At 41.8% G+C, this 14,698-nt stretch overlaps 1 protein-coding gene across 5 annotated transcripts in view; it reads right to left on the reverse strand.

Moving 5' to 3' along the window:
• The window catches only part of Wdr59 (WD repeat domain 59), a 123,732-nt gene that overhangs the window by 18,796 nt on the left and 90,238 nt on the right, over positions 1–14,698 (reverse strand). The gene's annotated exons all lie outside the window — the stretch shown is intronic.

The following is a 14,698-nucleotide window of genomic DNA, read 5'->3' on the forward strand; positions in this document are numbered from 1 at the left end:
AGTTTCGGCCATAATTCGTTCCAGAAGGCTGTTCGGGTGCTGTTACCGAACGAGTTTGTTCCTATAAGGAATAATGTAAATTAGATTAGTCCACTTCAGACCCCCAAAAATACACTTACAAAAATACACTTACATAATTGCTAGAGTTGGTAGGTGTTCAAAACTCGAGGTACCACTGTATTTTTAAATTTTATTCAGCATCAATACGTTTTACTGTACTAAGCCCAGAGGGGTCATACAACACCTGGAAGACAACCAGGTTTGATTCAAGGAAGATGGTAGCTGCAATTACTTGGATCAAGAGCCCTTCAGCAGCATCAAGGCTCCCCCCCCCCTCCACAACCACTGGGTAATTACACTGAAATACAACAAAAGCAAAGCAAAATTCTCACTCAGCTTTTCTAAAGAGGACACCTCTTATACATTACTTAGTGATCTGTTACTGCAGTAGCAAAGTACATCATCATGCAACATGCTGTGCACTGAATAATGATGCAAAATAAGGATACAAGGTTTTAGAGTATGTCACAAAGCTTTATTACATTACCTGTATGGAATTTAAGTAATAATATGAGTATACTTGCCTAGTGCCAAATGATGTAATTTCAGAGTGATTAAACTTTCATGATAGATTATCTGCAGGCAACTGCACAAGTGGATTAATCAAATACTGATACATTCTGTCACTTCACTTTAAGCACAACTTTAAATCAAAATTTAACATTAAGGCTAATATAAAAAAAAAGACAAAAACCAAAATCACTGTTGAATTTAAATTATTAAAAGAGCAATATTTTTTAAAACAAATTAAAAGTATTTGTTTCACAAACTATTTTTCCTGCTTTCTCTATGGCCTTGAGTTGTAATGAAAAATTTGTTTCATTACTTGACTTTTCACCATTTCTTCTAAATATAATGTACACTAGTGTGTGGACATGTCAGGTAAACTTTGTTATAGAGTGAGAATGTTGGTCGCAACTAGTGACTGATAAACCTAGATTCTGAAGACGAAGTGAGAGAATAATAATAAGACTCTAAAGGGGCATAGTCATAATATATAAGATACTTTAAGGTATTAGCATAGAGGATAAATATAAACTATTCGAAAGATGAAGAGCCAGGATAATGGGACACATGGAATACAGTACAGATAAGGAAGTAGTAGTAGAGGAAAACTCCATACACGAGATAAAATATAAATACAGGAGAGCCCTGCATATACAGCACCTCTTATCAGTGTTGCACATTTTTATTGGCTTTCAACTGAGCCACTGTTCATTATGTTCGGTGCCTTTACCACTTTTCTGCTGTTTTCATACAAAAGATGCATAAAGAAAGGTCAACTGGCACCATATTTTAAGGTATGTACTGTATGTACTGTGCAATGAGCACTTTATATATGACAATGCAAACATGTTATCAAGCATTTTAGACATATTCAATAATGAAAAAACTGCTCTTCACCACCTGCCAGTGATTTTCACTTATCATACAGGGTGGTGAACCTAAGAGTTATAGAAACTGAGCCCTCCTGTACAGTACTCTACTAAACATGAACAACAAAACTCAGAGTTTGGAATACATTACACCAGTTAATTAGGAGTCAAAAAGTGAAGCCCCAGAGATGGAGGTCAATCCTGATAAAACAGCACACTTAGAAAAGTACTGTACGTACTAAGATGTGTGCTGAATAAATTCAGCTTTTTCATACAATTATAATAACTAATAAAGAATAAAAAAGCACATTTAATGTGAGGGTTATTTGTGTATACATATATGTATGTAATAACTAATATTTGTGAAAAGTGGCAAAACTGTGAGGGTCATTTAGCACTTCACAGCAGGTAGAGGAAAACAGAAACAAATAGAGAACAAGACATTCAAAGAGTTATTGACAAGTTGAATAAAGGCAGACTGCATGAAAGGATCTCCATAAATGGTATAAAATATGGACACAATGGAAAAATAGATACAAATGCAGTATAATGTGATCCTTTATTAACAATGTTTCACCCACATAGTGAGCTTTAGTAAGTCACGAACAGATTTACCTGAGCAGAGAGTACATGAGTATATGTAGGAAGAATAATGACGTGTACAGTTAGGTGGCGAATGTCGAAGCTGATTGCTGAGAAAAACCTGCCTGGCATGGGCCAGTAGGTTTGTTGCTATGTAGGATAACAATGAGATCCAGGAAATTGCATAACTGGCAAAAAGAGTGAAAGGGGAGGGATGTGAAGATATGAAAACAGAAGATGTAAATAAACTGTTAGAAGAAGTTGAAGAACAATCAAATGAAGAAATATGGAGGAACTCAATTACTAGTTAGTGGAGGCAGATAAAAGACAAGGATGAATTAGAAGAACCTGTACCTAAACAGTTGACACTCCAAGACATATGTCAGATCCTGCATACTCAAAAATTGCTGACTTTTTTTGACTGAAAATGACACCAAGACAACTAGAAGCATTACTGTAAAACAGTGTCTGGACCAAGCAATAATACCTTATTGTCACTGTATCAAGTACTGTAATTCAAGATAAAAAAAAAGCAGAGAAAGAGAGAATACCTGAGCACTCCATGGAGTACAAAAATCAACTATTAATAACTCTGCATCAACTCTGCCATCCATATCAACACAACCATCCATCCCAGCCCAGTAGGACCACAATAACTCTCTCCACACATTTCAAGATCAACATAAACAAATAAATCAAACTTTATTTCTAGAAAGTAGAGTACAGTACATTATATAGTTAGAGTAACTGACATATATACATTACTTTGTGGAAAGCCCTTATATGCAAGGCATTTCAGGCAGCCTTAATATTAAATTATGATTACTAGTATGTATATGAGAATAAGAATACTTAGTTTATAATATATTAGAGGAATTCAGTAATTAATTAAAAAAATTCTAAGCAGTGATACATTAAGGATGAAGCTACGTACCTGAGTCGAAGAAATGATGAAACAAGAAAAGGGACAATATTAAATGAAAGACAAGTTTCAAGGTTTCAGAAATTGTTCAGCAGCCAGAAAGAAAAATTGTTTTATGTAACTGTTTTCTTTAGTACTGTAATTTTTGTCTGTGCAAACCTCACTGCATCCAACTAGGCCTAGTAGGGCCATATATTTCTAGATAAATAAGCAATGATAACTAAAATGTAAGGTATGAAAGATTTTAGCATTTTTTTTTTTTTTTACAAATTAAGAAATTAAAAGAAATCACATGGATTTTTTTTTTTTTGGAGGCATCAAGAACATAACTATTTTTCCTTATGCTCTTCTCTCTGCTTACTTTACACATTCTAATAGGATGCAGATTATCAGGAACATAATGTGTGCAAAATGTGATATTATTGTACTGTATCTTATTTAGTAATTTTCAAGCTCTAATGTTTTGCGAAGGTACTATAGGTGTCCAAACAATCCCTCATATGGTGTGTATAGTGTCTTTCTCCTATGTGCATGTTATTTGTATATTGTTCCAGTCATGGTATTGTGCTTTTTTATTCCTTATGTAAAGTTTCCATGCCTTGTCCAATGTTTTAATCATTAAAAAAGAGAGAAGCACTCTAACATATGTTAATGAAATCTTTTTAAGATAAAATATATTAGAGTAAAATACAATAAATAACTGGATTCTGTGTACAAGTACCTACGGGTGATCTAGCCCTCGCTCTCCTTCTTACCCTTGTATATCTTGAAGACATGGGGTATTTCCTACCAAGGCAAGGTGACAAAGTAAAACATTCATTATCACTCATTCCATACCATCTTTCCAGAAGTGTAACATAATGGGCATCATAATTATGATGACTCACTAAACAACAAGAACCTCACCCAGGTGCCATACATCCATTTTTCAGAGCTCAAGTTCAGCTAACAAGATTCCCTGAACCCCCTTCATATATATTACCTTACTCACAATCTAACACCACATTAAATCCCAAAATCCATTTGTCTTCATTCAGTCTGATCCAACATACCCATACATGTCTGCTGGATGCTCAAGCTCACACAGGCCCGGTGGCCTGGTGGCTAAAGCTCTCGCTTCACACACGGAGGGCCCGGGTTCGATTCCCGGCGGGTGGAAACATTCGACACGTTTCCTTACACCTGTTGTCCTGTTCACCTAGCAGCAAATAGGTACCTGGGTGTTAGTCGACTGGTGTGGGTCGCATCCTGGGGGACAAGATTAAGGACCCCAATGGAAATAAGTTAGACAGTCCTCGATGACGCACTGACTTTCTTGGGTTATCCTGGGTGGCTAACCCTCCGGGGTTAAAAATCCGAACGAAATCTTATCTTATCTTATCTTATCACCTTCCAGTCACACCAGATTTAGACGCCTTCTTGTTTCACCTATCTTCCTCCATCCTTTCAAAATATTCAAGCCCTTTTAACAACCCCTTCCTTGGTCTTTAACCCTCTGAGGGTTGGTCACGTGCATGTACGTCATAACAGCCAGGGTCGGTCACATACTTATACGCGTAAATTCTAGCGCCTGTAAATCTGGTGGAAGAAAGCTGGTAGGCCTACATATGAAAGAATGGGTCCGCATGGTCAGTGTACGCAGCATAAAAAAATCCTGAAGCACATAGTGCATAACGAGGAAAAAAAACTCCAACCATGTTTTTGGCTTAAAACTGCAACTTTGCAGTGTATTTTCTTATGGTATTTATGGTTGTATTCTCGTTTTCTTGGTCTCATTTGATAGAATGGAAGATACGTTATTAAAATAGAGATGGTTACAATTAGTTTTATGATGAAAAGTACCTTGAAATTGAGCTCAAAGTAGCGAAGATGTTCGATTTTTGCCGATTTTCAAGAGTAAATAAATCATGCCATGCATCCAATACACATCAACTGGTGAGTCTAATATTCTTTCACACATGAGCTGATATTATTTATACTGTTTTTACAATGATGCAGTAGTCTACATAGCAGTATATCTTCTATTTTTTGTGAGAATAAAAATTCAAAATGGAAAGCAAAAGTAATGTACGAGGGGCCTGGAGACATGACTAATGAACAGAGAACATGTTATTTTAGTGACAGGAATGTCTGTCTTGTTTATTCTGGACCATATTTTGAAATTGGCATCTTTTGAAATTTGTGTGAAATTGGCCAAATTGCCAATTTCTGACCACCTTACTGGGTAGACAAAATCAGTTAATGGGCGGTTTCTTGTACTCAATCGATAGAACAAATGGAGTTCTAGCAAGGTAGCTATTATTTTAGTCAACTGGAACATATTATTATTATTATTATTATAATCAAAAAGAAGCGCTAAGCCACAAGGGCTATACAGCGCTGCAGGGTAGGGAAGGAAGCAAGGGAATTGGATGGCAGAAGGGAGGGGGGATGATCAGCAGGTTACAGAAAACAGCGGGGCAGGGGATAGTACGGGGGTAGAGGGTAGCAAGAGATACAAGTAGAAAGGGCTGAAAGTATCAGAATTTGTGAAGTAAGTCAGTCGTTGTCAAAAAGTCAATGAGAGAGTCCGGATGAAAGGTGGGTCCATCAGCGAGAAGGGAAGGTAAAGAGAGAGCAGCGGGGCGAAGACGACGACAGAGGTAAATTCTGCGTGCTCGTTGATAAAGTGGGCAGTCCAACAGAATGTGGCTGACTGATAATGGAGCTTGGCAATTCTCACAGAGAGGAGCAAGACGCCTCTCCATGAGATATCCATGAGTAAGACGAGTATGGCCAATGCGAAGACGGGAGAGAGTAGTCTCCCAACCTCGACACTGGTGATAAGAAGACGGCCAGTAACCTATACTCGGTTTAATAGACTGAAGTTTGTTGCCGAGCATAGTAGACCAACGTTGTTGCCAACGGGTGTGAAGGTGGGAAGATATTACAGCAAAATAGTCCGTACATGGAATACCTCTATAAGAAACTGGTAGGTCATGTACTGCTGACCGCGCAGCAGTGTCTGCCTGTTCATTGCCCTGTACGTCAACATGACCAGGGACCCAACAAAAAACAATATCTTTATGCTTAGTAAAGATGCGGCGTAGCCAAAGTTGGATACGGAGGACTAAGGGGTGAGGTGTATCAAATTTTTGTATAGCCTGTAAAGCACTAAGGGAGTCTGAGACAACCACAAATGATGACACAGGCATAGATGCAATACGGATAAGTGCTGTAAGGATGGCATATAATTCAGCAGTAAAAATACTAGCTGAAGATAGTAAATGCCCTTGTACGACGCTGTCCGGAAACACTGCTGCGAATCCTACGCCGTCAGAAGACTTAGAGCCATCTGTGTACACAGCAATGGCATGAGAATGAGAGTGAAAGTGGTCAAGAAAAAGAGAGCGGGAAGCGACCGTAGACAGTTGGGCTTTCGAGCAAGGGAGGGAGAAAGAACAGACTCGAACAGCTGGAACTTCCCAGGGGGGTAGAGAAAAGTGAGATGCTACATGTACATAGAAAGGTGGTAGTTGAAGAGAAGACAAGAGCGAATGAAGGCGAAGAGAGAAGGGACGGAGTAAGCAGGGGCGGCGAACAAATAAAGAATGTCTACTAATATCAGTGACCATTCTATAAATGGAAGGATTGCGGAGATCATGAGAGCGTACATAGTAGCGCAGGCAATGGGCATCACGGCGATCGGATAAGGATGGAACGTTCGCTTCTGCATAGAGGCTTTCGACAGGGGAAGAGCGAAAAGCACCAAGGCATAAACGTAATCCTTGGTGATGAATGGGGTTAAGGCTAGAGAGAGTAGCAGGAGATGCCGCTGAATAGATCTGGTCACCATAATCAAGTTTCGATAAAATAAGGGTGGAATGTAGGTGAAGGAGGGTTCGACGATCAGCTCCCCACGAAAGATGAGCAAGGGTTTTAAGAAGGTTCAGCCGGCTGTGACAAGTTGCCTTCAGAGAGGTAATGTGAGGTTTCCAGGATAACCTACGATCAAAGAGGAGGCCCAGAAACTTGACTGTATCACGTTCAGGGATACGTGAGCCATAGAGGTACAAAGGATGATCAGAGATGACAGAGCGTCTAGTGAAAGTGATTTGGTGGGTTTTAGTGCTGGAAAATTTAAACCCATGTGTGGTGGCCCAATTGGAAACACGGTCGACTGCATGCTGGAGAGAAACTGTAAGGAGGTGACAGTCAGCGCCTGCACAGGCAATAGCGAAGTCATCAACATAGAGTGATGACCAAATATTTGATGGAAGACTAGAGGCCAAATCATTAATAGCAAGGAGAAAAAGTGTTGTGCTCAGAACACATCCCTGGGGGACACCTTCAGCTTGGACAAAGTCCGGGGAGAGCACATTATTAACCCGAACACGGAAATGCCTGTCAGTTAAAAAGTTCTTAAGGAAGGATGGTAGATTGCCTCGAAGGCCTAAGGAGTGGACTTGGGCTAAAATATTATACCTCCAAGTTGTGTCATATGCCTTCTCAAGGTCAAAAAATATGGCAATAACTGAGTGGTTATTCGCAAAGGCATTACGAACATACGTATCCAAGCGCAGTAAGGGGTCTATGGTAGAACGTCCCTTACGAAAGCCATATTGACGAGTGGAGAGACTGTTGTGTGTCTCTAAATACCACACTAAACGTCTATTTACTAGACGTTCCATTACTTTGCAAACTGCACTGGTAAGAGCAATGGGACGATAGTGGGAGGTTTCATGTCCCGTAGTGCCTGGTTTGCGGAAAGGGAGAACAATGGCGGATTTCCACAGCTGTGGAAGAACTCCTTGTGACCAAATAAGATTGTAAAGACGTAATAGGACTGCAAGGGCTGACTGATGTAAATGTTGTAGCATACGAATATGAATGTCGTCGGGCCCAGCTGCCGATGATCGACAAGCTGAGAGTGTTGCCTCCAGTTCTTGAAGTGTAAAAGGCACATTATACTGTTCTTCTCTGAGAGAAGAAAAGTCCAAGGGTGCTAACTCTCTGGCAGACTTTGAGGAAAGAAATGAGGGGCATAGATGGAGTCCCTGAGAAATACGGACCAGATGATTGCCAATTTCATTGGCAACATCTAGTGGGTTTGCTATATCAACACCGGCAACTCGCAGAACAGGAGCCGGGTCAGGAGAATATTTACCACTCAGTTTTCGTACTTTTTTCCAGACTGCACTCATAGAGGAAGCAGAGGTGATGGTGGAGACATAATCTCGCCAGCAAGTGCGTTTAGCGTCACGGATGACACGGCGAGCGATCGCACGCTTCTGTTTAAAATCAAGGAGTCGCTCTGTGGTTCTATTGTACCGGTACCTGCCCCATGCAGCGCGTTTCAAACGTACTGCACGAGCACAAGCAGGAGACCACCAAGGCACGCATTTCTGAGAATGCCTGCCCGAAGTTTGGGGTATAGAATGAGAAGCTGCGGTGAAAACGGAGGACGAGAAGAGGTGTAAAAGCTCATCGATGGAGGGCGAAGAAGGAACCTCTTTAAAAACAGTCAGGTGTGAGTAAAGGTTCCAATTTGCCCGATTAAATTGCCAGCGTGGGGTGCGAAGAGGTGGCGAATATGAAGGGGAAGAAAGAATGATTGGGAAATGATCACTGTCATGTAAGTCCGGGAGAACAGACCAAGTAAAGTCTAATGCGGCGGAGGAAGAGCAAACTGAGAGATCGATGCAAGAGAGAGTATGAGTCCGAGGATCAAAATGGGTGTGAGTACCTGTATTTAAAACATGGAGGGGGTGGGTGGCAAGAAAAGCCTCTAACTGAATTCCACGGGAATCACAGTGAGACCCTCCCCAGAGGAAATGGTGGGCATTAAAATCACCAAGTAACAGAATCGGTGGCGGTAATGACGAAACAAGGAAGGCAAAATCCGGAATAGATAATGCCCGAGAAGGAGAGAGATATAAAGAACAGAGCGTATACCACCTATGTAAGTGGATACGGGCTGCTGTGTAATGCAGCGAAGTATGAATAAATAGTTGATGGTACGGAATATCAGTGCGGAGAAGAAGGGCACTTTCATTAAAGGTCCCATCAGGAAAAGGATCTGAAGAATACAACAAATTATAGCCTGAGATGTGAGAAATAACAGCAGAGTGTAATTTTGGTTCCTGTAAGCAAACACCAACAGGGGCAAACTGGGAGAGTAACATCTGAAGCTCACCCCGATTACCCCTGAGGCCGCGTATATTCCACTGTAAAAAGGCCATGATTGGCAATGATAAAGATACTTGAAATCCGCAGGTAAGGGTTCCTACGGACTAGAAGGGTTAGAAAAGTCCACATGCGGAGGCAGTGGAAAATGTTCAAGCAGCGAAGGAACGGTGCGCTGTGAAGAAAGGAGTTGCGCAGATGGAGCAGAGGAGAGAGAAAGAGCGGAAGGTGGATCAGTGTCCATTGATGGTTTGGTCTCTGCAATATATTCAGAGATTGCTTCAAGTGTTTCGGAATTCAGAGATGTCGTATGGGAGACAATATTGGGAATGGTAGGGGGAGGATGAGTAAAGATTGGAACTGTATTGGACTGTACCAAGGTAGAGGGGGGCGAAAGGGTGGAGGGAACTGGAGAAGCGTGGCAGGGGACAGAAGAGACAGGAACCTGGGAGGTGGCAGAAGAGGAAGAAACTTGGGAGGGAACAGGGGAGGAAGGTACATTACGAGGAGGAGGGTGAACCTCTGCACTTGTAACCGAGCCAGTGAGAGGGGAAGAACTAGGGACAGAGACAGGGAGGGTAAAATGAGGAGGTGGAAGATGGGTAGGAGGTGTTACCGGACCTTTTTTTGACTTTTGAGAAGTAGAGGGACGATTGGGAAGAGGTGTCGTACGAGGTCTCGTCGATACTGAGGCTTGTAAGAGAGAACTCGAAGAAGCGAGATTAGACTGAGGCGTTGAAGTAGGGACGTCTGAGCCGAGGACAGCAAAAGGATTAGATACAGGAGTGATTATGGGAGAGGTAACCACAGAGGTGGGTGTAGAAGATGGGATACCAGAAGTGGGGGGACGTTTTGAAACACGGGAATAAGAAACACGTGGGAGTCTCCCTTGGAGGCGGAGATGAGAAACTGCCATGGCATAAGGGAGACCTTCTGTCTCTTTGAGGTAACGGATTTCCCGCTCGTTTAAATAGACCTGACAACGGCGAGAGTACGAAGGGTGAGCCTCATGACAGTTAAGGCAAGAGGGAGATCGATTGCAAGACGTATTAGAATGGTCATCGGCACCACAGACTGGGCATTCGGCGATAGATCTGCAATATTTCGCTGGATGGCCAAATCGCCAGCAATTTCTACACTGTTGTGGTGTAGGGATCACCTTTCGAACTTGTAACCGATGTCCTGCTATATAAACGGAGGATGGGAGTTCTCGGCTGTCAAAAGTTAAACGAGCCACATTGCTAGGGTATCGTCTCCGCCCACGGGCAGGAAGAACGTAAGTGTCTACCTTGAGGATTGGGAGATCTTGGAGTTCCAGCTGTTCGAGAATGTCGGTGCCACATGTCTGGAAATTTTGTTGAACTATGGTATGGGGCAGAATAACGGTACCACTACAAGAATTGAGGGAATGATGTTTTTCAAGGGTGACAGGAACAGTATCTATATGGGAAAGACGAGAGAGCTCACGAGCCTGGGTAGCATTCTGTACGGTAATGATGCGCGTACCGCTCTTAAGAGCATGAAAAGAAATATCTTTACCAACATGGCGTAGGAGTGCCTTGCCAATACTATGGTCAGAAAGATAGGCAGTAGAGGAAGTTGGTCGTAAAGTGAAGAATTTAGTCCACTGTTCAGTCTGAAACTGAGCGTGGAAAGGTAGTGAAGGACGTGTCAATCGTTTCTGAGAAGAACGAGAAGGTGAAGGTGGAGAAGTATCATCAGCAGGTAATTGTCGTTGACGTTTAGGCGTGGGACCAGAGTTGGTCCGACGTGGAACGGGTCGGCGATTTGAAAATTGCCGCACCGTAGAGGGAGAGGCCGGAAGCATAGTCAGAGGAGAGCGAAGGTCTGATAAATCGAAGGAGTCAGTCGAGGCCTCAGTACCTGAAGCGGGTGAGGAAACAGCACCGGCAATAGGTACAGAGGCATGAGGAATGTCTGAAGAGTGGTCCAAAGACGAGGCGGGGTCAGAACGGGGTGCGGTATCAAGAAGGGGCCCGGGGGTACTAGGTTCATGGACTAGGGCTGCCATGGTTAGGTTACTTCTTTCTTTTTGTTTTTAAGAAAAAAAAAGAAAGAAGAAAAGAAAATAAAAACAAAAAAAAGAAAAAAAAAGGGGGGACCGGGGAGGGATAGTTCCTAGGAGGAATGAAAGGGCCAGAAATCTCCCTCCGCGCCCAAGAGGACTCGACACCGCTAGTAGCGCAGATGCAGCATGGAACCCGTGCCATACCCTACCCTTCATGCCAGTAAACCAGCAATCTGGGATAGCAACCTCACATCTGCCGAGCTACCTCGGTGGACAAAAGAGAGGGCGGCCGGATATCCGCCACAAAGCATACCTCCTTCAGCCACCACCCCCGGAATCCGAAAGGTGGCTTCCAGAGATACACCCGTCGCCCAAAAGACACCCAAAGCTACTCCGGGATACCGGAGAGGGATCGGGACATCCCTAGGCAATCCAGATTCCACGGCAAACTACGCCACCGCCAAGAAACCTCAACGGAATGGGATGGACCCCGGTGTCCTTTCCCCTACCTAGGAACTAGCGCGCCTGTGGGAGAAATCACGAAGGCTAAAAAGAGGAAGGGCAAAAGGGAGGGGTGAGGAGGAGGAGGAGGAATGGAAAAAGGGGAGGATGGGGAGGATGGGATAGGGGAGGGGAGAATGGGGGGTAATTAGGTTCGGTCTGAGGAAGAAGACCGACAGGGCTAATTCCTCAGACCAAGAGCCTCTTCACCACGCCAAGGAGCCCCCCTTGAAGAGGAACTGGAACATAAAATTGGCAGAAAATAGGGCTCAAAGTGGGCAAAATCGCCGATGCGTAAATATTGCCAAGACAGCTAACTTCACAAAAGCATAATTCCGTAAGTTTTCCATCAAATTTTATACTTTTGGTGTCATTATGATCGGGAAAAGATTCTCTATCATTTCATGAGAAAAAACAATTTTATTTTTTGGAAAATTTTTCGACCCTGAGAACGAGTTCAGGATCGAGGGTCTCAACCCTCAAAGGTTAAACTATAATTTCATACAACCACACTGTCTTCTAAGTTGTTCACCTCTTATTCTCTGAATAACACAGAATCCCAATTACCATGCACTCAGAGAGAACAATTTCAATAAAACATTACTGAAAAGGTGTACTCAAATCTTAATTGTACTGGAAAAGGCAGCATGGATGACTGAGGCTCTCTGTTGATTGCATCAGGCACCACAGGTTTTCTCTGCTTTATGAGAATTCACTTTGTAAGTAATATGAGCAGGTGATCTTTGTGTGGTTTTTACTCTTATGCAATCATCCAAGCCCAGCAACACTTGATCTTTTTAAGTATATCTTTTTTGAATATCCTCTAGTTATATTAGCCTTCATAAGTAAAACACTCGTAAAAAAAGGTATTAGGCAAGTGGATGTTTAGCACATGAACTGGGAACTGTAAGTGTGTGGAAGGAGAGCGAGATATGAGGGTACAGTAAGTGGAGCAGAGTGCCACTCCTACCCCAGGTGCAACCCACCCATCATCCCCAGCACTCAACTTCTCTGTAACAACTGATCACTACAGCTGCCAGATTGACCACTGTTCTTACCCTCAAGAGTAGTTAATATCTTAATTCTCTTTTTAGTTTATTAATGCAAAATCCAAATCAAGGTGGAAGAGGTTAACAAATAAAAAATTTTGTTCAGTTTAAATATAATGAACTGGGGAAGAGGAAAGAGTGTCAAACACAAATGTGCGAGTACAGTAAACCAGGAAACACAGGATGTCAAAAAAAAAAAAATATCAGACTTCAATCATCTGTTGTTATGTTTCATTGATCAAAAGTTTGTCCTGAAGCCAGTGTCATAATTTTTCATGCACACTGTATATCTCAAGATGAGTTTGTTAATCAAGTGTTATTAACCTTTGTAATTTTAACATTTCCTAAACTTTTTTTTTTTTTTTTTTTTCAACAAGTCGGCCGTCTCCCACCGAGGCAGGGTGACCCAAAAAGAAAATACTTTCATCATCATTCAACACTTTCACCACACTCACACATTATCACTGTTTTTGCAGAGGTGCTCAGAATACAACAGTTTAGAAGCATACACATATAAAGATACACAACATATCCCTCCAAACTGCCAATATCCCAAACCCCTCCTTTAAAGTGCAGGCATTGTACTTCCCATCTCCAGGACTCAAGTCCGACTATATGAAAATAACCGGTTTCCCTGAATCCCTTCACTAAATATTACCCTGCTCACACTGGAGTGTGAGCATTTCCTAAACACATTTGTAAAAACACTTTACAGAAGTGTACCATGTCATGTGGTTTATTATTATATACCATTTTTTACTTACTGCATGGAAGTACTATATAATTAATGAACTACAATACTACTTTTAACAGAACATCTGGTTACTTTACTAACTCATATGAGTTAAAACATTCTACATTTCCTTGGTTCTACTTTCTTTCACACATTAACTAAAGTGCTACGGTAATTTCAAAGACACCTTTATTATATGATGTTTCCCTTGCAGTGGAGCTTTATCACATACACATAAATAAACAAAAACACTGCCTTATAAAGCATAAAGGCATCCTGAGGTCAGATTATGTGGTGGAGAGGTCAGTGAAGGTGTCAATCAGCTGATGCCAGAGAGGTCAGGGCCTGGCTTTGAATGTCAGGCCAAGAGGTTTTATGTATTGATCCTTTACAGCGTGTGCCATGGATTTTGCAAAGTTACCTTCTCCTGTTTTTTGTTTGTTTTTGTGAGGTGGATAGTAGCTGCTTCAATGCAGCTTTGTTTTGCTCTGTCATTTTCATGATACAGTAATGCATATCAGATGTGCTTTACCTCAGCCCATGAGGTGGGAATGTGGATCATGATAGACCATACAACTGCTATTTGTGCTGTTATTTTATGTGCATACCTGTGTTCTTAGAGAAACGTATGTTTTTCTCTTAAGGTCACCCTGCCTCAGTGGGATATGGCTGGATCGTTGAAAAAAAAAAAAATGTTTTCTTGAAGGCGTGTGTGTGAAAATTTTGGGCTGTCTCACTGATAAAGAATTTGATACATGCCCCAGGCACAGAGTAAGTTTATACATGCAGTATATAACAAATTCTATATATGTGAGGCAGACCAAGATCTGCAGACATGCCTTCAGGAACACAAGTACATGTTATACATGTATAATGGACAACACCAATAATGTCTGTGGTCAGCTGTAACCTGTGATCCCGCTTTATGGACTGGGAGACAGCACAACTGATATATCATGAAAACAAGGCAAAAATGAAGATGCACTTATAAAGCTACTATCCACCTCATCAAAACAACAAACAGTAAATGAAGGCATACCTTAATAAAACCCATCACACACACTGTCCATAATCAACACAGGAAACATAAAACTCTTGGATATGATATTAAGACTGAGGTCCTGACCTCTCTTGGTACAGTATAGTCTGACCTAAAATCTAGAACTCTTTGCTTGAAGATTCCAGAGGCTGCCTCTCTGACAACCACTTCAAAGTTACTGTTAAAAACACCTCCTTACCTTAATGTGATCCTGACAACAAATCATTTTGCCAAACATATCT

The sequence above is a fragment of the Cherax quadricarinatus genome, chromosome 60 (genome assembly GCF_038502225.1).
Source record: "Cherax quadricarinatus isolate ZL_2023a chromosome 60, ASM3850222v1, whole genome shotgun sequence".
Taxonomy (NCBI): domain Eukaryota; kingdom Metazoa; phylum Arthropoda; class Malacostraca; order Decapoda; family Parastacidae; genus Cherax; species Cherax quadricarinatus.